Source organism: Aquarana catesbeiana, unplaced genomic scaffold, assembly GCF_042186555.1.
Source record: "Aquarana catesbeiana isolate 2022-GZ unplaced genomic scaffold, ASM4218655v1 unanchor229, whole genome shotgun sequence".
Taxonomy (NCBI): domain Eukaryota; kingdom Metazoa; phylum Chordata; class Amphibia; order Anura; family Ranidae; genus Aquarana; species Aquarana catesbeiana.
The window spans coordinates 1181671-1206282 of NW_027362656.1; the positions used below are offsets into that span (position 1 = coordinate 1181671).

Consider the following 24612-nt stretch of genomic DNA (forward strand, 5'->3'; position numbering starts at 1 on the left):
GGATAATCACGGCAGCAGCGTGCGTTCCACCCTCGACGGACAGACGAACCACGGAGGCCGGAAGTGATGTAATTGCGTGACCAAGTACCGCCTCTGAATTTTTTTCAGTGATGGTGAAGGGTTTTTGCTGCTCACGTTTTTGTTATCAAAGATTTACATCAGGATCTTGCACCAATTCTGGATGGACTTTGTTATTGATGCTAATTTATATTTGATATATAATTATTTTATAATATATTTTTTTGACATCACATGTCACGATTGCACAATTATTATTATTCACTGGTATTCAGTTTTATGAATTTTGTTCACCTAAGTTTATTTTTATGGGCAGGCTGGTATTTTTTCATTTGAATCTACTCACATTTTAAAGATTCCTTTGGTATATATGTATTTAATTTTTTGGTCAATTATTTAGCGCTCCCCAACCCCTCTTGTTCCATATTACTAGACATGAGCAGATTGGTCCTTGCTGTGCTCCAATCAAATCAGCAGATATAAAATGTCCAGCTGGTAGGAAATGGGTGTAACAAAAGAGAATACATATTATATGTATACTAAAATATAAATAAAAAGATTACTAAACCAGGACTCCACCCACATCAGGCAGCTTGGTCTCTGAGGATCTCACAATTCCACTCCTCGAGGTAACTAGTAAATGCATCCTCTTATCTCCTACCAGTTCATTTCTTTATTCATTGGGAGGGGATTATAGGACGAGTGTCCCCACCCCCTCTATCACTCATTGCCATCTTCCCAACACAAGAAGTCCTGCACTTCCTTATTTAGTCCATGATTTAGTCATAAATAACAGCGGGGCTGAGCCCCACCAGAGGTCAGAGAATGAGGATGGGGGGAGAACAACCAAGGTGAAGACGGGACTGATCCTGAAAACCACCATAATTGTTTATGCAATTTTTTTAGTAATACACGTTTAGCGCATTTTATAAGACATACAGGTTAATTTTCTGTGAGCGAACACACATGGAAAGTTGCTCTCAGCATATTTAACAAGAAAATAGGAACACGACTAACAAATCTTGTACAACAGTTGGAACAATAGCAATCTAATCGTCATGTACTTTTATTGGAACTTCTATGCTTGTAAGCATATTCTTAAGCATATTCTTAATGAATAAATCGCCACCTGGTTTTACCTATGGCGATTCCCCTCTATTTTTTCGGTTTATTGTGTTGTGGAAATTTTATGAAGATGTATTTTAATATGTATTGTCATACGTGTCTCCCAGTGTTAGTGCTCTTGCAGCTTGCTCTGAAGAGCTGACTGGGGCAGACTGACGCTGGTTGAGATCCGTTTGGTAGTGAAAAGCTCCTTGGGGATGTAGAGAAGTGTCTGCGGAGTGGGGACATGTCCGCCAGCTAAGGGCCCCTGTGCAATGCACAGAACGATCGTCTGGTGGAGGTATGTTCGCTCTGCAAAGACATTATCAGTTTAACGAGTGTGATCTTGTGTTGCCCCTGTATGCCTGATCAACATATTTGTGGCCCCATTAGCATACACCTGCAGGTAATCTCTCGTCCACAAAGACAGTAGTATAGTCCGGGTATGCCTTGTTCTATGAACAGCACAGAATAAGGATTCACAAACGATAAGAACGGTATTCTTTGAATTGTTGTGGTCGGGAGAAGTGTTCATAGTTTCAGGCTTCCAGTGATCTGAGATAGGGGGCTGGAGTTTGTACACTCTGCCCCCACCCAGACATGCCCATAAGACTCCCCTAGTCATTGGTGTATTGGTCATGTCCTTATTTGGTCATATCATGTGTTGACATTTACATCCTGTGTTGTTAAATCCTTATTTGGTCATTTCCTGTGTTGATATTCACATCCCGTGTAGGAGGCGATTGGCTGTTGGAGCTAGGACCTCCTCTTTGTAATTTCTTTTGTTGTCTTTGAATAAAAGAACCAGTCAACTGCTTGGCGGCAGGCATGCTGATGGAGCTGAGAACGTAAGCTATGGTAATGTCTGTTTACTGGGGATAGGGGGAGACATGGGTTATTTAAGGCTGCATTATACCATTATGGTGGAAGGCCGCTTATTAGCGCAAGAGTATAGTGGAATATCCATGACAATTGTGATTATCTACATCGAGTGGATTTGAATGTTTGGCTGCTGATTGAGGATAACACCTACAATCGCCAGGAGTACCTGGCCTGATCGGCCATCGGAGGCGCTTGGAAGATAAAAGGCCCTGGCTGGGTATTCGCCACAAGCTCTAAAGCTTGTGCAGATGGTAAGCTTGCACTCTATGTGGTGGTGGTGGATTCACATTGTCCTATAAAGTCACAGGACACAGTCACCGTATTGTGTTACTACAATCATTCACTTATTTTTCCTTTGGAGGACTTTTCAGGACTGTTCATTTGTAAAATGTCATACATCATTTAAATACATTTTTTGTGGATTTTTGTCACTTTATTCATCCACTTGCACTTTTTAGTTTTATATGTCATTTTCATATATTTTTTTAAATTTAGATATATGGTTGGTTTGTGAGCGCTGTATTTGTGTGTATTTTCAAATTGCAGTTTTTGTGATAGGTTAACAGCGCAGTTTTTTTTCTTAACATAATATAGGTAAAGGTAGAGCAAATAGATACTCACAAGGGTAATGTAATTTATTGGCCCAGATAGACCAGTGTTCACACAAGGAGTCGAAGGCTGATGCCTGACCAAGCCATAATGCAAGAGCATGTTTCATAAGAATGATGGAGCTTGAAAAATATAACTGCCTCAGAGGGATTGGGGGCTTCCTGGGCTTTCCAGTGTTTGGCTATCATGAGTGACCAGGTGTCAGGTACTCACCAAGGCCGAGTTGCTGAGAGAGGCTCCCCTTGCAGCTGGGTGCACGATACCCTCTGGAAGTGGCACAGCGGGTATTGGGCACGAAGAAGCACGGGTCAGCAGCAGGTAGCACAGTAGCCGGAAGGTACTTCAGGTAAAGAGGTGATCTGTGCAGGGTGGCTGACACTGGGCTGGAGCTGGCTAGGTAGAAGAACAGGGTACATTGTCAATTCCAAGGCCCAAAGCAGCCAAAGCCAGGTTGGGAGAGGTCACCACACCCATCACATCTGAGATTATTGTGAAGATTTTGTTCCAGAAGCCTGCAATGTTCTTGTAGGACCAAAAGATATGGAGAAGATTGCAGATTTGGCCACATCCTCACCAACTAAATGGGAAGTAGTAGGGATAGATCTGAGCTAAGTGACAGGGAGTGAGATACAAATGGAGTGAGATCTTTTGTATCAACTACCAATGCTGGACACAATGCGAGGCTTTGACGACTGACCTGAAGGCATTGCTCCATTGGGAGGTGGTGAATGAAGATTTTAAATCTTCCTACCATAGAAGGAAATGTTTGATCTAAGGAATGTTAGTTTTTCCTGCAGTGTGTTATATATTAGGGAGATGCCTTTGTTCCTGGCAGGTGTTGACAAATAGAACTGCAATAATTGTTTGGGGAGGAGGGAATGTCACCAGGGGGTGCTGTATTCTGAGATACGTGAAGTGGTCTGCATCTGACAGCCCATACATCTCCTTTAGGGCTGTCATTTTAAGAAGTGAAGCGTCCCGTCATCTAGGACTGTAATTTTTTTTTATATCTAGGACTGGAGGCTTATGTGCGGTATAAGTGTAGAAATCATTGAGCTATGGATGTGAATAATTGTAGGTATTAAATTAAAATCAACCGCCCCTTACTATAATTACCACCACTGGGCCTCAGATGACTTGTAAGCAGAAAAAAAAAATGAATAAAGCTGCCACTATAAAAAATAGAAATGTGAGACAGTGTTCTAATATATCAAAATAGTGAAAAAATTAAAAAAGGAAAAAAGGAAAAAAAACAGTGGCGCTCTCTCAGACAGAACTGTCTGATTTCGACAATACTGAAAAACAATCTGGTGTATAAAATATCTGGTGTAAAAAAACTGTGTTTAAACAATTAAAACACCCTTTGACATTTGTAAGTACATGAAACAAACGAAATGTCCATATATTGAAGCATAAAGAAAGTCCTTGACTAATTGTGTCTTCTTGATTTCTTCCACCACACCAAAGTGTTTAGTGATCCCACTCCCTTAGGAAATGCACTCACCCACTCCAAATGCCTACACTTGCGGGCCAGGCTAAAGCGCTTTTATAACCACATAAAAAGGGTTAAAACAGCAAACCGATATCCACCAGTGTATGTAGAAATCGCTCCACATGTAAAATAATAAAGTGCTCCAATAGTGTAAAACAGTATAACCAATTTATTGTAAACACTATCACTCTTCAACTTATCCACTCACATTTTACAAAATCCAAGCCAGCAAAAAAATATAGCTTCAAATCACAGCACGCTAAACAATTGGATCACACAGTGCAGGGATACGGTCACGGCGGACCCAAGGTGTGCAGGCGTTATACCACAGCTCTCACCCCCTCCTTGGTGTCTTGCCACTATATCGGATCAGCTCTCCTGACATGTTTCGTCACAGATCGACTTATTCATGGGATTGGCTGCACGGGATGACAATCATACCTTTTAAATCCTCCTATCAAACAAGTGTAAGAGAACCTTCCAACGCGCCTGCACACACCTCGTGTCTCCGTGGCCACATAATCCCGATCGTCCAAGTAATACATAAGTGCCGCAGGATACATGTGAACCGCATAATCTAAAATACAGATACACTTCTTCCATATCCACTACACGTAGGACGTACCAGACAAAAGACTAAAGGTGTATACTTAACGGTGTATGTATCTCAATAATCCACCACCCATAAATTTCTTCTAAACCCCGCTAGTCTAAACCATAAATCCCCATAATATACATTATATCTCTAAAAAAAACTTTATATAGACTGTATTAAATTACTTCAATACCTCTCTAATTATAATTAAAATACAGTATGAATGGCTGGAGTACAGAGTACAGCAACATATACCTCTTATAATATTTAAAAAATAAGTAATGTATAAAAATAGACATGTGCATTAGTTTTCATCCGAATGCATTTTCGTCCAAATTTCAGGTATTTTCATTATCGTTTTAACAAACGATAACGAAAGTGCAGAATCCGAACAACGAATCCGACATAAACAAATGCTTTATTTTCGTTTTCGTTTCTACAGCAGTTCGATACAGATAGGAGATTCGACATGATGATGACAATAACAATCTGTGTCCATCAAACCTGTGGTCGACTGTGCCTAACCTTAACTCTATTAGTCCTAGATTATTCTACATAGAGAGAAAAGATTCGACGTAGGGGAGAAAAGATTCGACGTAGGGGAGAAAAGATTCGACGTAGGGGAGAAAAGATTCGACGTAGGGGAGAAAAGATAAATACAAATAATGATGATGATGATGAATGTTATTGGCTGATTATAACCAAAGAGGAGAAGCAGTAAAATAGCTAGAACTAAGTACACACGTACTTTGGCTTATGGCGTCTGTTGAGAGTTCTAAGAAGATTCGACGGAGCAGGTAAACTATACGGCGTCGTACAGTTTAGCTGCTCCGTCGAATCTTCTTTGAACATTTGACAGACACCATAAGCCTTCAATGACACATTCGACCCTAATTTGGATTTTCGGACGAATGCAATTTTTAACGAAAAACGAAATAAATAAAAACGAATTTCGGGAGTAACTAAATACATTTATTTTTCGGACGAAAACGAAATTCCAAAACTAAATATTTCAGTGTGCACAAATCTATAAAAATAGAAAACATATGTGTATAAGAAAAAAAACACACTTTTCTTTTTTCTTTAAAATGGTCTAACATAATTACATAAAACACCCCAGACCTATAATTGCACAGGCAACACAGACAACAAATCAAACTATGAACCACCCCTGATGGGTATTAACCGTAAGTCAATTGATCTCTCCCCTACTGTTTACAGCTAATTCTGTCAGTCATCTGTGTAACATCTATTAAAAGTGTTAAAAGTTTTAAATATCCGAGGTGTTGATAATCTGTTCCTACAAAAAAAAAAAATTCTGAATATGCTGGATGTAAATAATCTGTTTTAATAATATATTAAAATAAATAAATGTGTGAACCAGAATGTGTTCACTCGAGAAAAAACAAAATACCTCGGAATATGATGGACATGCAATATATCATTAAACGGAAAATGATGGAGCCAAAAAACATCAAATACAGGACCAACTGCACAATCCATCAGCAACAAATACTGTTGTTATAATTAAAAGGTATTGATGAAGCAGTTTAAATCCAATTCAATGTTTAACCCCCTCGGGGCCAAACATTTCAAAAGGAAAATCCACCGAGTTTCCCTTTGGGACGGGTCCCTCACCCTATTAGAGCCTCTCCAAGATGGGTTAACTACATCGATTCCACAAAACTGCAGCAGAGAGGGGCCCTGATGGTGTTTTTCCTTAAAATGCACTGACACACTATGAAATTTGTATCCATTCTTTATATTAGCTAAATGTTCTGCTATATGGACTTTAAGAAGCCTTTTAGTTCTCCCCATTAGGGATGAGCTTCGTGTTCGAATCGAACGCATGCTCGACTCGAACATCGCCTGTTCGACCGTTCGTCGAATTACGAACGATATGGGCCGTTCGCGCCAAATTCGTGTGGCGCGTCACGGCCCATAATTCACTGCGGCATCGGAGTGCATTGCTGGCTGATGATTGGCCAAGCATGCACTATGACCCGCATGCTTGGCCAATCACAACGCCGTCTAAACAGAGAGCCATAATTGGTCAAAGCCAAGAAGGCTTTGGCCAATTATGGCTCAGGGGGTTTAGTACACGCCCCAAACTATATAAGGCCGCCTGCACGGCGGCCCTGTGTAGTGTGTTCTGGCATTCATAGAGAGAGAGAGAGACACACACAGACAGTGTCACTTGATTTAGGTTAGATAGAGTAGGCAGGTCGAGTCAGTTAGCTGCAGTTACAGTGTATTGTGTATGTATATATATATATGTGTATGTGTGTGTGTGTGTGTGTGTGTGTGTGTGTGTGTGTGTGTGTGTGTGTGTGTGTGTGTGTGTGTGTGTGTGTGTGTGTATATGTGTGTGTGTATACATACACACACACACACACACACACACACACATATACACATACATACAGTACATACACTGTATTCAGTTTAGCTAGATCCTGTTCTTCTCTTCCTAATATACTGACAGGCAGGCGTTTTTACAGTATTTCTAATTACTGTACTGTGTACCCTGCACAGTTTGACCTACAATATAGCAACCTGTAGCCAGGTGCTTGTGTAGGCTCATTGAAATATTTCCAGCTACTGTACCAGCAGTTGAATGCTAGCTTGGCAAAATTGCTAGCACTTCAACTGCTACCTTTTCAGTTGGTAGACTCTGCCCCCTTCTGTGAGTTTGTGCAATGTGCGCTTCCTCAGTGGCAGGTACCCAAATGCCACTTTTTCTCATGGAAGGCGATTTCGGCTCTCTACCGGCATGTGGAAGGCAAAGTCTTGGCCTCACTGGACAGGGCGGTCAGCGGTAAGGTGCATATTACCGCTGACTCATGGTCCAGCTGGCATGGACAGGGACATTACCTAAGTTTCACAGCGCATTGGGTGACTCTGCTGGCAGCTGGGAAGGATGCAGGACAAGGTGCAGTAGTGTTGGAGGTTGTTTCGCCACCAAGCCTCCAAAATGCCACTACTGATTGTGACACACCTCTCTCCTCCACCCCCTCCTCTTCTTCTTCCTCCATGGCCTCTTCCTGTGCTTTGTCCTCAGAACCAGCGGTGCTCCGTAGCCGTTCAAGGGGCTACGCAAGTATGCAGGCCAAAAGATGCCATGCGGTGCTTGAGCTGGTGTGCTTGGGGGACAGGAGCCACACTGGGGCAGAGGTTCTGTCAGCTCTGCAGGGGCAGGTTCAGAGGTGGTTGACGCCACACCAACTTAAGGCAGGAATGAGACAATGGCACCAACCCCCTCTCCGCCCTCCGACAGGGACAACTGACCCATGTGCCCTGTTTGGCTCACGTCCTTAACTTGGTGGTGCAGCGGTTCTTGGGCAGGTACCCGGGCTTACAGGATGTCCTGAGGCAGTCCAGGAAAGTCTGTGAGCATTTCTGCCAGTCATATAATGCCAGTGCTCCGCTGGCAGACCTCCAAAAGGAATTTAACCTGCCCAAGAACTGCCTAATCTGTGACATGCCCACCAGGTGGAACTCAACGTTGGCCATGCTGCAGCGGCTGCACACAAAGCAGAGGGCCATCAATGAGTACCTGTGCGACTATGGCACCAGGACAGGGTCAGGGGAGCTTGTTTTTTTTCCCCACGCCAGTGGGCCATGATCAGGGATGCATGCACTGTCCTGTCACCATTTGAGGAGGCCATGAGGATGTGAGCAGTGACAGTGCATGCATCATTGACACTGTCCCCCTTGTCCACCTGTTGGAGCACACACTGCGTGGAATAATGGACAGGGCACTTGAGGCAGAACAGAGGCAGGAAGAGGAGGAGGACTTCCTTAGCTCTCAAGGCCCCCTTTATCCAGACAGTGTTCCTACAAGCCCGCCGATAACACACAGGAAGAGGACGAGGAGGAGGAGGAGGAGGATTGTGTCAGCAAGGAGGTGGAGCCTGGCACTCAGCATCAGCAGCAGTCTTTAAGGGATCATTTACAGTCCCAAGAAACCCATGGACTTGTACGTGGCTGCGGATCATGTCGTCCTTAGTGACCCAGAGGACTCCGGACCGAATGCCTCAGCAAACCTACGCTGCATGGCCTCCCTGATCCTGCAAAGCCTGCAGAAGGATCCTCGTATTCGTGGTATCAAGGAGAGGGATCAATACTGGCTGGCAACCCTCCTTGATCCACATTACAAGGGTAAGGTTGCGGACCTTATCTTGCCGTCGCAGAGGGAGCAGAGGATGAAACATCTTGAGGATGGATCACTGGCCAGAGCTTGCACAGTATGCAATTGAGCTACTGGCCTGTCCTGCATCCAGCGTTCTTTCGGAACGCACATTCAGTGCTGCTGGAGGCTTTGTAACTGATCACAGGGTGCATCTGTCCACCGACTCAGTCGATCGACTGACCTTCATAAAAATGAATCAGTCTTGGATCACCACCAGCTACCAAGCACCTGATGCTGATGTAACCAAATAATTTTTTTGAAATGTCAGATCCCTTCAAAGACTGCCTATGCTGATGCTCAGTGACTATCCTGTTATGCTGAGTAATTATCCTCTTCCTCCTCAATGATCATGCTGATAGCTTGTAAGAACATTTTTGGTTCTGGGCACCGCCACCAGTGCCTAAGGCCCAATTTTTCAGCCCCTGTTTTTACAATTTTTGATGCAATTCTTTGTAGCAGGGCTAGTTCCTGCGCTCCAACTAGAGTATCTGTGAGGGGTTGCAGTGTTGTGGCACCAGTACTAGTGCCTAAGGCCCAATTTTTCTGCCCCTGTTCAACAGGGACAGGTAATTAGAATTCTTGATCTAATATTTCACAGCAGGGCCCGTTTCTGAGCCCACCAAGAGTAACTGTGAGGACTTACAGTGTTGTGGCACCACCACCACCAAAGGCCCAATTTTTCTGGCCCTGTTCAACAGGGGCATGTAATTCCAATTATTGATCTAATATTTCACAGCAGGGCCCTGTGAGGGCTTACAGTGTTGTGGCCACAACAACACCTAAGGCCCAAATTTCTGCTGAGTATATAAGGCAGGCCCCTGCTTTCAAACATCCAACTTACAAACGACTCCTACTTGCAAACGGAAGGAGACAACAGAAAGTGAGATGAAATCTACCCCTAGGAAGGGAAATTCTCTCCTGTAAGAGTTAATATGGGAAAAACTTTTTTCCTTTCCACTGATGCTTTATCACCAATCCTTGTTTCACCAAAAACCAAATATTCAAAAAACATTTGTCATTGGGACAAAAAGTGAGGTGAAATCTTCTGAAGAGGAGCACAGACAGCAAAACAAATGTCACAGGGGTGATAACCCTTCCCTATGTTTTCCAAAAATCTTAAAATAGATTTTTTGGCTGCAGCTAAACACGTTAAAAATGTACCAGTTCAAAATTACAAACAGATTCTACTTAACAACAAACCTACAGTCCCTGTCTTGTTTGCACCGCCTGTATACTGCTCTTCAGAGTATATAGGGCCTGGGGGCCCCCACACCTTTCCTTTTTTTAATTTAGGTGCGGGGTTCCCCTTAATATCCATACAAGACCCAAAGGGCCTGGTAATGGACTGGGGGGGTACCCATGCCGTTTGTCTCACCGATTTTCATCCATATTGCCAGGACCCGACATTACATTAAAGCCGCAAGCAGTTTTAAATGACTTTTATTCCTTTAAAAATTACATTTTGTGCAGGGACTTTTCTAAGCACGGGAAACACACGCCACTTTACAGGCATACTATAGACACCCCCAGGTACGATATGTAAAGGAATATTTAACTATTTTTTGTTATACTTTAAGCATCATTAAAATCACTGCTCCCGAAAAAACAGCCTTTTTTAAACTTTTTTTTGCATTGATACATGTCCCCTGGGGCAGGACCCGGGTCCCCAAACCCTTTTTAGGACAATACCATGCAAATTAGCCTTTAAAATTAGCACTTGATTTCGAATGTTCGAGTCCCATAGACGTCAATGGGGTTCTAACGTTCGTGCAAATTTTCTGTCCGTTGGCAGGTTCTGGTGCGAACCGAACGGGGGGGGGGGGGGGGTGTTCGGCTCATCCCTACTCCCCACATAAAGTAAACCGCAGGGGCACCACATCAAATATACCACATGGGTGGAATTACATGTGCTAAACTCCTTTATCTCCAAGATTTCACCCCTCTATTACCAACTTTCAACGTTCTGCAACATATGCATTTTCTGCAACAATAGAATCCCTTCATGTTTATTTTTATAGCATCCTGTCCCGGAGGATCCAAAATCTTTTCCACTAATCGATCCCCAAAATTCGGGGCTGTCCTGTAAATAAATTTCAGTTGCTTAGGCAAAATCTCTCCTAGATGTCTATCTTTACATAAGATGTGCCAATGCTTTTTGTATATATTTTCAATTTCCCTAAATTGGCAATGAAAACCTGAAATGAAACCCAGTTGGTGCTGACTATTACACAACTGGGTTTTTCTTTTCTTAAAACATTGGTCCCTTGGGATATTTGCTACCTCCTGAATAATATCATTAAGGCTATTATTATTATAGCCCTTTTGTACAATTTTTTCTTTAAGAGTGTCGGCTTGCATATAATAATCATCTATTTGTGTGCAGTTTCGTCGGACTCGCAATATTTGTTCCTTAGGGATATTTCTTATCCATGTGGGATGATGACCACTTCTGATGGACAAGTAGCTATTGCGATCCGTTGGTTTGAAATACACTTTTGTGCTAAGCCTATCCAAACTTTTTTCTATTGTAACATCCAAAAAATTTACCACTTTCTCATTAATCTGATATTCTAAGCTAATATTGTTAGTATTACTATTTAATTCCCCCAAAAATTCCTCAGATGGATTGGGGGCTTCCTGGGCTTTCCAGTATTTGGCTATCATGAGTGACCAGGATATGCCTGACAACTTCTCGAGAAGAACAGGGTACATTGTCAATTCCAAGGCCCAAGGCAGTCAAAGCCAGGGTGGGAGAGGTCACCACACCCATCACATCTGAGATTATTGTGAAGATTTTGTTCCAGAAGCTTGCAATGTTCTTGTAGGACCAAAAGATATGGAGAAGATTGCAGATTTGGCCACATCCTCACCAACTAAATGGGAAGTGGTAGGGATAAATCTGAGCTAAGTGACAGGGAGCGAGATACAAATGGAGTGAGATCTTTTGTATCAACTACCAATGCTGGACACAATGCGAGACTTTGAAGACTGACCTGAAGGCATTGCTCTATTGGAAGGAGGTGAATGAGGATTTTAAATCTTAAATCTTCCTACCATAGAAGGAAATGTTTGATCTAAGGAATGTTAGTTTTTCCTGCAGTGTGTTATATATTAGGGAGATGCCTTTGTTCCCGGCAGGTGTTGACAAATAGAACTGCAATGATTGTTTGGGGAGATGCACCTCAGGAGGAGGGGATGTCACCAGGAGGTGATGTATTCTGAGATACATGAAGTGGTCTGCATCTGACAGCCCATACATCTCCTTCAGGTTTGTCATACTAAGAAGTGAAGCATCCCATCATCTAGGACTGTATTTTCTTTCGATGTCTAGGACTGGAGGCTTATGTGCGGTATAAGTGTAGAAATCATTGAGATATGGATGTGGACTGGAGTGTCAAAGAGCTGTAACCGGGATTGGCTGTTCAGTTCCCTCCAAGCTAGGAGAGATGCTCTTAGTGGGGGAGAAAAGTCTTTTCATCTGAAGGGTTGCCAAAGATCTGCAATTAAAAGGGTACAAAGGTCTGGGGCAGGGAACAGGGGACGCTCAATTACTGCTCAAATTAAGGGGTCCAGAGGTAAAAACCAGTGCTTGAGTTGATCCAAGCAGCTTGCCAAGTAATAGTCCCTTATATCCATTAGTCCCATCCCCCCGCTCTATGTTTAACCACTTACCTACATGGCACTTTCACCCCCTTCCTGGCAATCGCACTTTGAATGACAATTGCGCAATCATGCTATACTGTAACCATGTGAAATTTTTATCATTTTCTTCACACAAATAGAGCTTTCTTTTGGTGGTATTTAATCACTGCTGGGATTTTTATTCTTTACAAAAAATTTTTAAAAAAGAAGACCGAAAATTTGGAAAAAAAATAGTTTTTCTTAGGTCTCTGCCAGTAAATTTTATAAATAAGTATATTTTCTCCTTCACTGATGTGCGCTGATTAGGCGGCACTGATGGGATGCACTTATGGGCACCGATGAGGCGGTACTGGTGGGCGGCACTGATGGGCTTTACTGATATCCATTGATGGGCATTACTGATAGGTGGCACTGAAAGCCAGCACTGACTGGCATCACTAATGGGCACTGATTTCTGGCTGTGGTGGGCACTGATTGTTGGCACTGGTTGCTGGCACTGGTGGTGCTCTAATGTAATCAGGGCACTGGTGTCCTGATTATATCTCTCACTGTCCCCTGCGAGGAGATGCCGCTGATCGGCTCTCCTCGCCACACACTCTGTCAGTGTGAGGTGAGGAGCGCCGATTACCGGCACTTCCTTGTTTACATGTGACCAGCTGTGATTGGACACAGCTGATCACATGTTTAAAGAGCCATGTCAGCGGCTCTTTACAAAGATCGGAGTCGCGCCGTGTCCTAGCAACACGGCGCGACCACCGAGCTAAGCAACCGATTTGGGTGTGCTGTCATATGACATCCACCCAGAACGAGAGCCGCACTGTACTGCCATCATTTGATGGTGGGCGGGTGGCAAGTGGTTAAAAAGAAGAACGTGTGGAGATCCCGTCCTCTTGCCCAGCCATATAAATCATTTGAGTGAACAGTTTAAGGCTTGGAGGTGTTTCAAAGGCAGGGAAATGGTTAGTGTTCTCAAAAGGTGGAGGATTTGCTAGAGAATGAGCATTTTGAAGGATGCTAGGCGGCCTGACCAGGACAGCTCATATTTGGCCAGGTGAGTGAGTTCCTGGACAATTATTTTAGACAGTGTCTCCGTGTTAATTTTAGCGAGCTGAGTTGTATTAGGGGTAAGGGTGATGCCCAAGTATGGGACACCCTGGGAGTTCCAAGTGTATGGGAGCGAGGCTTGCAGTGCCTTCTTAGTTGATTCTGTTGTACTCAAATCTAAAATGAATAATTGGAAAAATTTACCTTGTAGTAAGATATGTCACTAATTTGAGACAGGAGTTGAAGTGGTAGCAACTTGGAGGGATTTGTGAGAAGCAGGATGACATTGTCCATGAAAAGATTAATAGTATGAACAGAGTGACCAATCCTGAAGCATATGGCCTCGGCTAGTGATTTTGTTAATGGATTGAATATGGCGGGGGATAGGGGGAATCACTGATGGGTGCCATTGGTGATCTTAAAGGGTCTAGATAGGAGGTTAGAAGCATATACCTGAGCAGATAGGCATGAGTATAGGACTAGGATAGGACCCTGAAATCCAAACTTAGATAACACATCAAGCATTTAACCTCAATAGGCCCGATTGAATGTCTTCTCTGCATCTAAAGACAGGAACAGAGAAGGCGTTCGGTGAGCTTCAGCATGGTGGAGAAGGTTTCTTATTTGCCTAGTAGCGTTGGAAGCCTGTCTGCCTTTGGTGAAGCCAGTCTGGTCTGGTTTTATCAGTGAAGGGAGGATATTGAACAGGCACCCTGCTAATAGTTTGGCGTAAATCTTAACATCTGTGATAAACAAAGAGATTGGTCCAAAGTTGGCAGGGGACGTTGGTTCCCTCCTAAATTTGGGGATGGTGACAACGTAAGCCCCCAGCATCTCCAAGGGGAAAAGAAGCTCATGATGGGCACAAATGTGGGGCCAGTTGGTCTTTAAAAAGTTTGTAATAGTAATTTGTGAAGCCATCAGGGCCTGGGGCTTTCCTGTTAGAGAGTCAATGATGTTAGTGATCTCAGCCATGGTAAAGGGGGCATTTAGGGTATAGAAGTGTTCTTCAGAGATAGTTGGGAGCTGTAGGTGAGCCAAAAATGAATTGATGGCCTGGGTGGAGGATTGGGTTTTGTGAGTGGGTCAGTTCTGAGATTTTATAGGGCTTCATAATAGTCTGCAAATTAGTTAGCCATGTTCTGGGATTAAATATTTAATGGTTAGTGAGAAGGTGGGATATTGAGGTTTTGGTTCTTTGGGACGCAAGTCTGTTATCTAGGACAGCGTGATTACCATTGATGGAATGTTTTATTTTGAGAGTTTTTGTAATCTTATATTGTTTAGAATAACATGCCTCTTAATTCCAGCCTAAGTTTAAGGAGAGTGGAAGAGTATGCAGGGTCAGAAACCATTTATTAGCAGATTCCACCTTATACATTTTGGAAAAGACTGTATCCAAGAGAAGGTTGTATTGTTTCTTGGCTTGGGCATATGCTTGGATAATTAACCCTCTCATATAGGCCTTATGGGCGTTCCATAATAATAAGGTGTCCTTGGTAGCGGCAGCATTCATGTCAAAGTATTCCCGGAACTGCTGAGAGAGCAATTTAACATTAGTAGGAGAGCTGAGAACTTTTGAATTGCAGCACCAAAGGCAGACTGGGGGAGAGGCATCCCTCTCCTCCACATACAAGGAGATAGTGGCATGGTCAGACCATGTGAACTCTGATATGGAGGAGGAGGCCTGTTGCAGCAGTAGCCATTTATCTACTAAAAACAGGTCAATATGAGTATACGTGAAATGCCTGGGGAGAAAAATGTATAGTCACTTTCAGCTGCATGTAGACATCAAAGAGGTCCTCAGAGTGGAGTAGAAGGCAAGGCAAAGAGTAGGTGCCGATTTTCTAGGTGGCTTGGAGGAGTCTATTGCTGGGTCCACTGCTAAGTAAAGTCCCCACACAAAAACAGCCGGCCGTATCTAATTTTGGCTGTTTTGTGAAGTAACTTACGGAGGAAATTAAGTTGGTGAGAGTTTGGGGTATACACATTCTCCAGGGTTCATGGCATTTATGCGACAGGTCAGAACTATGCATCTGCCATAGAGGGGTCTAATACAGAGTCTTTGAGACAGAAAGATAGAGAGTTCATAATTTCCGTGAGCAACCCTCATTTCTTACAAGGGCCAAGAAGAAGCAGTAGTAGACACTTTAGAGCATAGAGTGCATCTTCACGTGCCGTGGAATTAGAGCTAACATAGACAAAAGATAAACCGATATGGCCAATGGTCTCAGGAGAGCAGGTGAAACCAACTGTAAGAAATAAAGCAGTAACAAAAATAAAAAGAGATTCTGGGAAGAACCGTGTGCAGATAAACTGCTAAACTGTAAGGGGGGATAGGGAGAAAGAGACAACAGTCTCAAAGCTGGGGAATTATATAGCTGTGGTCCCCCAGAGGGGCAATTAGGACTCACTTTACTGGTTAGGAGATCTCCTTTATGAGACCACTTGCCAGTCCGATGTGATTGTATAAGAGCCTCCGGGACCAGGATGGGGTGTGCTTTCTTCTTAGCCCCATCACCTGAGCAGTTGTAGCCCGCTTTCCAATGACATAGTAGTTACATAGTTACATAGTAGGTGAGGTTGAAAAAAGACACAAGTCCATCAAGTCCAACCTATGTGTTTGATTATGTGTCAGTATTACATTACATATCCCTGTATGTTGCGGTCATTCAGGTGATTATCTAATAGTTTCTTGAAGCTATCAATGCTTCCCACTGAGACCACCGCCTGTGGAAGGGAATTCCACATCCTTGCCGCTCTTACAGTAAAGAACCCTCTACGTAGTTTAAGGTTAAACCTCTTTTCTTCTAGTTGTAATGAGTGGCCACGAGTCTTATTAAACTCTCTTCTGCGAAAAAGTTTTATCCCTATTGTGGGGTCACCAGTACAGTATTTGTAAATTGAAATCATATCCCCTCTCAAGCGTCTCCTCTCCAGAGAGAATAAGTTCAGCGCTCGCAACCTTTCCTCATAACTAAGATCCTCCAGACACTTTATTAGCTTTGTTGCCCTTCTTTGTACTTGCTCCATTTCCAGTACATCCCTCCTGAGGACTGGTGCCCAGAACTGGACAGCATACTCCAGGTGCGGCCAGACCAGAGTCTTGTAGAGCGGGAGAATTATCGTTTTATCCCTGGAGTTGATCCCCCTTTTAATGCATGCCAATATTCTGTTTGCTTTATTAGCAGCAGCTTGGCATTGCATGCCATTGCTGAGCCTATCATCTACTAGGACCCCCAGGTCCTTTTCCATCCTAGATTCCCCCAGAGGTTCTCCCCCCAGTGTATAGATTGCATTCATATTTTTGCCACCCAAATGCATTATTTTACATTTTTCTACATTGAACCTCATTTGCCATGTAGTCGCCCACCCCATTAATTTGTTCAGGTCTTTTTGCAAGGTTTCCACATCCTGCGGAGAAGTTATTGCCCTGCTTAGCTTAGTATCATCTGCAAATACAGAGATTGAACTGTTTATCCCATCCTCCAGGTCATTTATAAACAAATTAAATAGGATTGGTCCCAGCACAGAACCCTGGGGAACCCCACTACCCACCCCTGACCATTCTGAGTACTCCCCATTTATCACCACCCTCTGAACACGCCCTTGTAGCCAGTTTTCAATCCATGTACTCACCCTATGGTCCATGCCAACGGACCTTATTTTGTACAGTAAACGTTTATGGGGAACTGTGTCAAATGCTTTTGCAAAATCCAGATACACCATGTCTACGGGCCTTCCTTGATCTAGATGGCAACTCACCTCCTCATAGAAGGTTAATAGATTGGTTTGGCAAGAACTATTCTTCATGAATCCATGCTGATTACTGCTAATGATATCGTTCTTATTACTAAAATCTTGTATATAGTCCCTTATCATCCCCTCCAAGAGTTTACATACTATTGATGTTAGGCTAACTGGTCTGTAATTCCCAGGGATGTTTTTTGGGCCCTTTTTAAAAAATATTGGTGCTACATTGGCTTTTCTCCAATCAGCTGGTACCATTCCAGTCAATAGACTGTCTGTAAAAATTAGGAACAACGGTCTGGCAATCACCTGACTGAGTTCCCTAAGTACCCTCGGATGCAAGCCATCTGGTCCCAGTGATTTATTAATGTTAAGTTTCTCAAGTCTAATTTTAATTCTGTCCTCTGTTAACCATGGAGGTGCTTCCTGTGTTGTGTCATGAGGATAAACACTGCAGTTTTGGTTACTGAAGCCCCCCGATTCACTCGTGAAGACTGAGGAGAAGAATAAATTCAATACCTTTGCCATCTCCCCATCCTTTGTAACCAGATGTCCTTCCTCATTCTTTATGGGGCCAATATGGTCTGTCCTCCCTTTTTTACTGTTTACATACTTAAAGAATTTCTTGGGATTTTTTTTGCTCTCCTCCGCTATGTGTCTTTCATGTTCTATCTTAGCTGTCCTAATTGCACCCTTACATTTCTTATTGCATTCTTTATAAAGTCTGAATGCTGAGGATGATCCCTCAACCTTGTATTTTTTGAAGGCCTTCTCCTTTGCTTTTATATGCATTTTTACATTGGAGTTAAGCCATCCAGGATTTTTGTTCGCTCTCTTAAATTTATTACCCAATGGGATACATTGGCTAATGCCCTTATTTAATATGCTCTTAAAGCAAACCCATCTCTCCTCCGTATTCTTTGTTCCTAATATTTTATCCCAATTTATGCCTTTTAGCAAGGTTTGTAGTTTAGGAAAGTTGGCTCTTTTGAAATTCAGTGTCTTTGTGTTCCCTTCATGTTTCCTATTTGTGTGATTTATACTGAAACGAATTGACCTGTGATCGCTGTTACCTAAATTGTCCCGTATTTCCGTATTTGACAGTTTAAAATTTTCCATTGCACTTGATGACCAAGGTGCATGCGTAGCACCAGTGGTGGGTGATGTTCCTGAGAGCCTTGGTGACCATTGCCACATTCTTACGTCTCTGTAAGGTGAATTGAGACAAGTCAGCTAGCAGTTGCAACCTTCTTCGGAAGGTGCTTTGTCCAGCGGAAAGCAGACACAATCTTCTTTTTGCTCCGAAAGAGTTGAATCCTCAACAACACATCACGTGGGACAGATTGTGGCACGTGAGCAGGTTTCAGGATTCTGTAGATCCTTTCTAGGTCCTCTGGCATCAAGGAGGGAGCCACAGACTTGAACAAGTCTTGCTCATACTGGGCTAGTTGGTCTGATTCTGGGATCCCCTGGATTTTATTATTGTTCCTGCAGGATCTGTCCTCCGCTACTTTTGCCTTGAGCCACTGGATGTCATCGCTGTGTGCGTTGTGGACATCAACAAGTGAGTTAAAGTAGGAGGCATTTTCTCCCATTTAATCTTCAATTTGAACTACCCTTTCACCCACTTCATGGAGTTCCCCTTAAAACTGTGGATGCAGGAGAACATGTCGGCCTGCAGGGATGCTCTAAGTGACAGAAGCAGATCTATTAATGTGGTGTCAGACACTGCTGGCCTGAGATAGAGAAGGATGCTATGGGATCCGGGCGATCAGGGGAAGGGGAGAATCAGCCTGCATTGTGCCTACCTCCATGTCATTGAGGAAAGCCTGGTCGTCTTCTGCGTGTACGAGGAGCTGATCTGCGGGTGGAGGGAGTTGAAGCTCCAGAGCCTGAGGATGGGTTTAGATCGTATTGTCCGGTCATCTCAGCACCATGATGCCTGCTCCTGGAGGGCCCTGAGCTTAATCCGGCCTGTTGTGAAAAGCGGCCGCCATCTTGCCAAAGCCTTGGCAGTAGAGAGGGAAAGAATCCCTCAAGTTTTTTTGGCATGGGGGTCTTCTTTCGTTTTATGGGCATGCCATTGGGTCCCAGATGCGATCTGAAGCAGTCTGGTGGGCGCAGAAGCAGCAGTAAGTCCATCAGATTTGTGATTTACCCAGATGTGGAGCAGAGCCATCTCACACAGCGGCCATACACTAATGCAGTCATCATGCCCCCATCATTGAGTTATTGACTCCTCCCTCATTATCACTTTCTGTTTAAGGTTCCAAAGTCTGAGAATGTTATCACATGATTATAAACATGTAAAAGTCTGTGCTCCAATCAAATCATCAGATATAAAATGTCCAATTGGTAGAAAATGGGTGCAGAAGAAGTGAGGCCTATGTAATGTACAACTTATTATATGGGATACAAAAGTTAGGACTATACAGTACCAGAATAATGTACAACAGAGTATATAGTGCAGGGGTCAGGAGTATATAATGTACAATATAAATTATACAGTGTAAGGGTCAGGACTCATAATATTGGTATTCAGTGGAAGATTAAATGTTTACATGAGACAAGTTGCAGAGGTCCCACACCGCTGTCTCCCATCTCCTGAGACTGCACTCAGTGACTTAGGTCTGAGACTATACAGACATATCCCTCCACCCGGCACAGCCAGCAGACAACAGAGCAAGTAATCCCGGGAGAATTGTTCTGTCAGAGATCTTACTAGACCCGGGCATGGTGAAGGAGACCCAAGGCCTATACCCCAGGTGCCTAGGTCTAGTAATGTCTAAGTTTAAAACTAAAACTTTGCTGCCAGCTGAACCCCAGAATCTCCATAAATCCAGTCTAGATACATAAATAGTGTCTGCAGCACAGAGAAGGAAGATTATCCGAGGGAAATACAGGAATACAGGACGGAGAACACAGCTCAGGAAAGTGACCAGGGGATTATAAGCTGATATCACCCAGCCCCCGCCCTACTCTGGACCAATCAGTGCACAGTATGGGTGGAGGAATGTATTTAGTGTTAATGACCCACCTGTGCTGATCTCTGTAGGCGTGTCCTCCTCTATAAATGTCCCCGTTATTCCATCCTCCTCCATAGACTGCTGATCATCCCTCACATACCTCTCTTCTTCTTCTGCTTTAACCTCAAATTCTATATCGATTGGATCTCCACTCTAAATCAAGAAAATTAGAGAGAATATCATCTGTAAAATATAAGCTTTATTATTGTGACATCACACAAAAAATCTACACATTATTGCTACAAGTCCATGTTCTAGATGCTCTGTTCCACCAACCTTGCAAAAGTGAGGGATGGTGTGATCTTCCTGTGTGGAATCCCGGGAATACAGAGGACGGGGACATCTCTCTGGTGGGTTCCTGGTATTAGGTGGCTCCATCACTCCATACTCTTCATCCTCCTCTTTATACTCTTCTTTAACATCAATATTATCATCCCCGAGGTTGCCACTCTGAATATATAATAAAACATTAATTGTAACAAACATGCTGTGTATAAATCAGAACTACTAATAATTGACAATCATCTACCTGATGATGGTGAGGGATGGTGTACAGATCTTTGTGCTCTTTTATATACTCTGACTCCTCCATCACCCCTTCCTTATCATCCTCCTCTTTTATCTCTTCTTTTACCTCAACTTTAGAATCTCTCAGGTTTCCACTCTGAATATAGAATAAAAATGACATCAATTGTAACAATGCAGATAATGTACAGATCCTAATGATACTATCAGTGATTGTTCCTCATCTACCTGATGATGGTGGGGGATGGTGTGATCTTCCTGTGTGGAATCCCGGGAATACAGAGGACGGGGACATCTCTCTGGTGGGTTCTCATTACTGGATCCACCTGTAGAAAACACACACACTGACTGAATACATTGTTTCTATGTGTTTATCAGATGATGGGGGGCAGAGCCGGTACAAGGGGTGGGCAGGAGGGGCGAGTGCCCTGGGCGGAGTGTGAGAGGGGGCGGGCTCAGGGTCCTCTTTAACGCAGAGCAAAAGCAGCTGCCCCTGAAGCGCGCACTGCTTAGAATAGTTCTCCCGGTGTAGCGGTCACGAACACAGCTGTGCCGTCCTCCCCCGTTTGCTCTCTCGGCCGGGTTAACACAGGCGGCCACACTGACAGGGGAGGAGAACAGCTGCGGGCTGTGTGTAAGTGCCGACTCGTCCTGCTTATCCCTCTCTCAGGAGCTGCAGGATCGGAGACGCTGTCCTGTGACAGGAAGTGAGGCAGAGCGATTGTCCGTGCTCCCCCGTCCCATCACCCCCCCTCACACTTCTATAGCACAGCACAGAACAGAGTGAAGTGTTCTGGCTGTATGCTACAGATCTGAGACTGTGTGTTCGAAAAAGAGCACACACATACCAGAGAGGTGCAGTATCACGGAGGATGAGAACTGTGAGAAGGAGGGGGAGGAATTTGTGAAAAGAGGTGAGAACTCTAAAGGGAGGATTACAATGGTGGCTGTGGACGGATGGGGGGGTTGGATACAGAGGGGGTTGTGGACAGGGGGGAGTATACAGAGGTGACCATACAAGGGGGGTATACAGAGGTGACCATACAAGGGGGGTGTACAGAGGTGGCCATACAAGGGGGGTGTACAGAGGTGGCCATACAAGGGGGGTGTACAGAGGTGGCCATACAAGGGGGGTGTACAGAGGTGGCCATACAAGGGGGGTGTACAGAGGTGGCCATACAAGGGGGGTGTACAGAGGTGGCCATACAAGGGGGGTGTACAGAGGTGGCCATACAAGGGGGGTGTACAGAGGTGGCCATACAAGGGGGGTGTACAGAGGTGGCCATACAAGGGGGGTGTACAGAGGTGGCCATACAAGGGGGGTGTACAGAGGTGGCCATACAAGGGGGGTGTACAGAGGTGGCCATACAAGGGGGGTGTACAGAGGTGGCCATACAAGGGGGGTGTACAGAGGTGGCCATACAAGGGGGGTGTACAGAGGTGGCCATACAAGGGGGGTGTACAGAGGTGGCCATACAAGGGGGGTGTACAGAGGTGGCCATACAAGGGGGGTGTACAGAGGTGACCATACAAGGGGGGTGTACAGAGGTGACCATACAAGGGGGGTGTACAGAGGTGACCATACAAGGGGGGTGTACAGAGGTGACCATACAAGGGGGGTGTACAGAGGTGACCATACAAGGGGGATGTACAGAGGTGACCATACAAGGGGGATGTACAGAGGTGACCATACAAGGGGGGTGTACAGAGGTGACCATACAAGGGGGGTGTACAGAGGTGACCATACAAGGGGGGTGTACAGAGGTGACCATACAAGGGGGATGTACAGAGGTGACCATAAAGGGGGGGTATACAGAGGTGGCTATAAAAGGGGGGGGTATACAGAGGTGGCTATAAAAGGGGGGGGTATACAGAGGTGACCATACAAGGGGGGTGTACAGAGGTGACCATACAAGGGGGGTGTACAGAGGTGACCATACAAGGGGGGTGTACAGAGGTGACCATACAAGGGGGGTGTACAGAGGTGGCTATAAAAGGGGGGGTATACAGAGGTGGCTATAAAAGGGGGGGGTATACAGAGGTGGCTATAAAAGGGGGGGTATACAGAGGTGGCTATAAAAGGGGGGGGTATACAGAGGTGGCTATAAAAGGGGGGGTATACAGAGGTGGCTATAAAAGGGGGGGGTATACAGAGGTGGCTATAAAAGGGGGGGGGGGGTATACAGAGGTGGCTATAAAAGGGGGGGGGTATACAGAGGTGGCTATAAAAGGGGGGGGGTATACAGAGGTGGCTATAAAAGGGGGGGGTATACAGAGGTGGCTATAGAAGGGGGGTATACAGAGGTGGCTATAGAAGGGGGGTATACAGAGGTGGCTATAGAAGGGGGGTATACAGAGGTGGCTATAGAAGGGGGGGTATACAGAGGTGGCTATAGAAGGGGGGGTATACAGAGGTGGCTATAGAAAGGGGGTATACAGAGGTGGCTATAGAAGGGGGGTATACAGAGGTGGCTATAGAAGGGGGGTACAGAGGTGGCTATAGAAGGGGGGTACAGAGGTGGCAGTGGAAGGGGGGATACAGAGGTGGCTATCTGAATACGTTTTTGATCTGCTGTGTATAATCCACATTTCTTTGTTTTATGCATTTCTCCAGTATTGCCTTGTAACTTGCAGAACTATGTTCAAAATGTAAATTGTTCAATAAAAACTTTTTTTTAAAAAATCTGCCCAGCCGTGCCATTGTGACGTATATCGTCGTGCGCTGGTCAGCAAGTGGTTAAAGACGGCCCTGGGCGGGTTTTTAGCAGGCATAATAGTAATAATACTGTGTGTGTGTGTGTGTGTGTGGTGTGGGGGGGGGGGGTCATGTAAATAGTGAAATACTGTGTGTGGGGTGATAATTGAATTTATATTGTTTTAGGTATATTCTTGTTTTGAAATTGATTCTTTCTTAAAAATGGGGGGGGGGGGGGGGCGCAGTTTGCCATCTTCGCCCTGGGCACCAAATGGCCTTGTCCCAGCACTGATGGGGGGATCTAGGTGGACCCTCCGTACTGCTCCCTCCTTTACAATAAAGTCTCCTCTTACCCGGTGATGTGAGGGGCGGCTGATTGTCCATCATGACGTCCTTGTAGAGATCCTTGTGTCCTTCTAAATACTCCCACTCCTCCATGGAGAAATAGACAGTGACATCCTGACACCTTATAGGAACCTGACACACACAATGATACAGTCACCATCCAGACACATCCCTTGTCTGTTACTGGATAATGTCCGAGAATTCCCAGCACCGCTCACCTCTCCTCCATGATCTCTCTGGTGACTTCTAGAATCTTCTTTTTATTTCTCTATTCTATCAGGGAAGGAAAATATATTAATAATCAACTGATCCCCCTGAAGGGATTAATCTATGTATTACCTCCTCTGCCGCCAAATCCTGCAGCGTCTTCCCTCTTATCAAATGGCATTTCCTGCCTGTTCCTGACATCACTTCCTGTCAATATTCCATAGAGTCTTCCTGTCTGGGTAGTTCTGAGATCACCACCTTGTGGAGCTCAGAGGAACTGCAGCCCCGAGAAACATCTCGTAGTGTGAACACGGCCTTGTGCTGTGTGTGTATGTACTGTATATTCTTCCCCTTTCTCTCCTCCCTGAGTGTTTATGAAGAGGCGGAGCCCTGAGTGTGTATGAAGAGGCGGAGCCCTGAGTGTGTATGAAGAGGAGGAGCCCTGAGTGTGTATGAAGAGGTGGAGCTCTGAGTGTGTATGAAGAG

The 24612-nt window shown here is 44.5% G+C and overlaps 1 protein-coding gene and 1 pseudogene across 1 annotated transcript in view; one reads left to right on the forward strand and one right to left on the reverse strand.

Annotated features, from left to right (window-relative positions):
• LOC141121743 (uncharacterized) overlaps positions 1–24347 on the reverse strand; it is a 29643-nt pseudogene extending 5296 nt beyond the window's left edge.
• Positions 1–24612, forward strand: part of LOC141121772 (uncharacterized) — a 188089-nt gene that overhangs the window by 132660 nt on the left and 30817 nt on the right. The window lies entirely within an intron of this gene.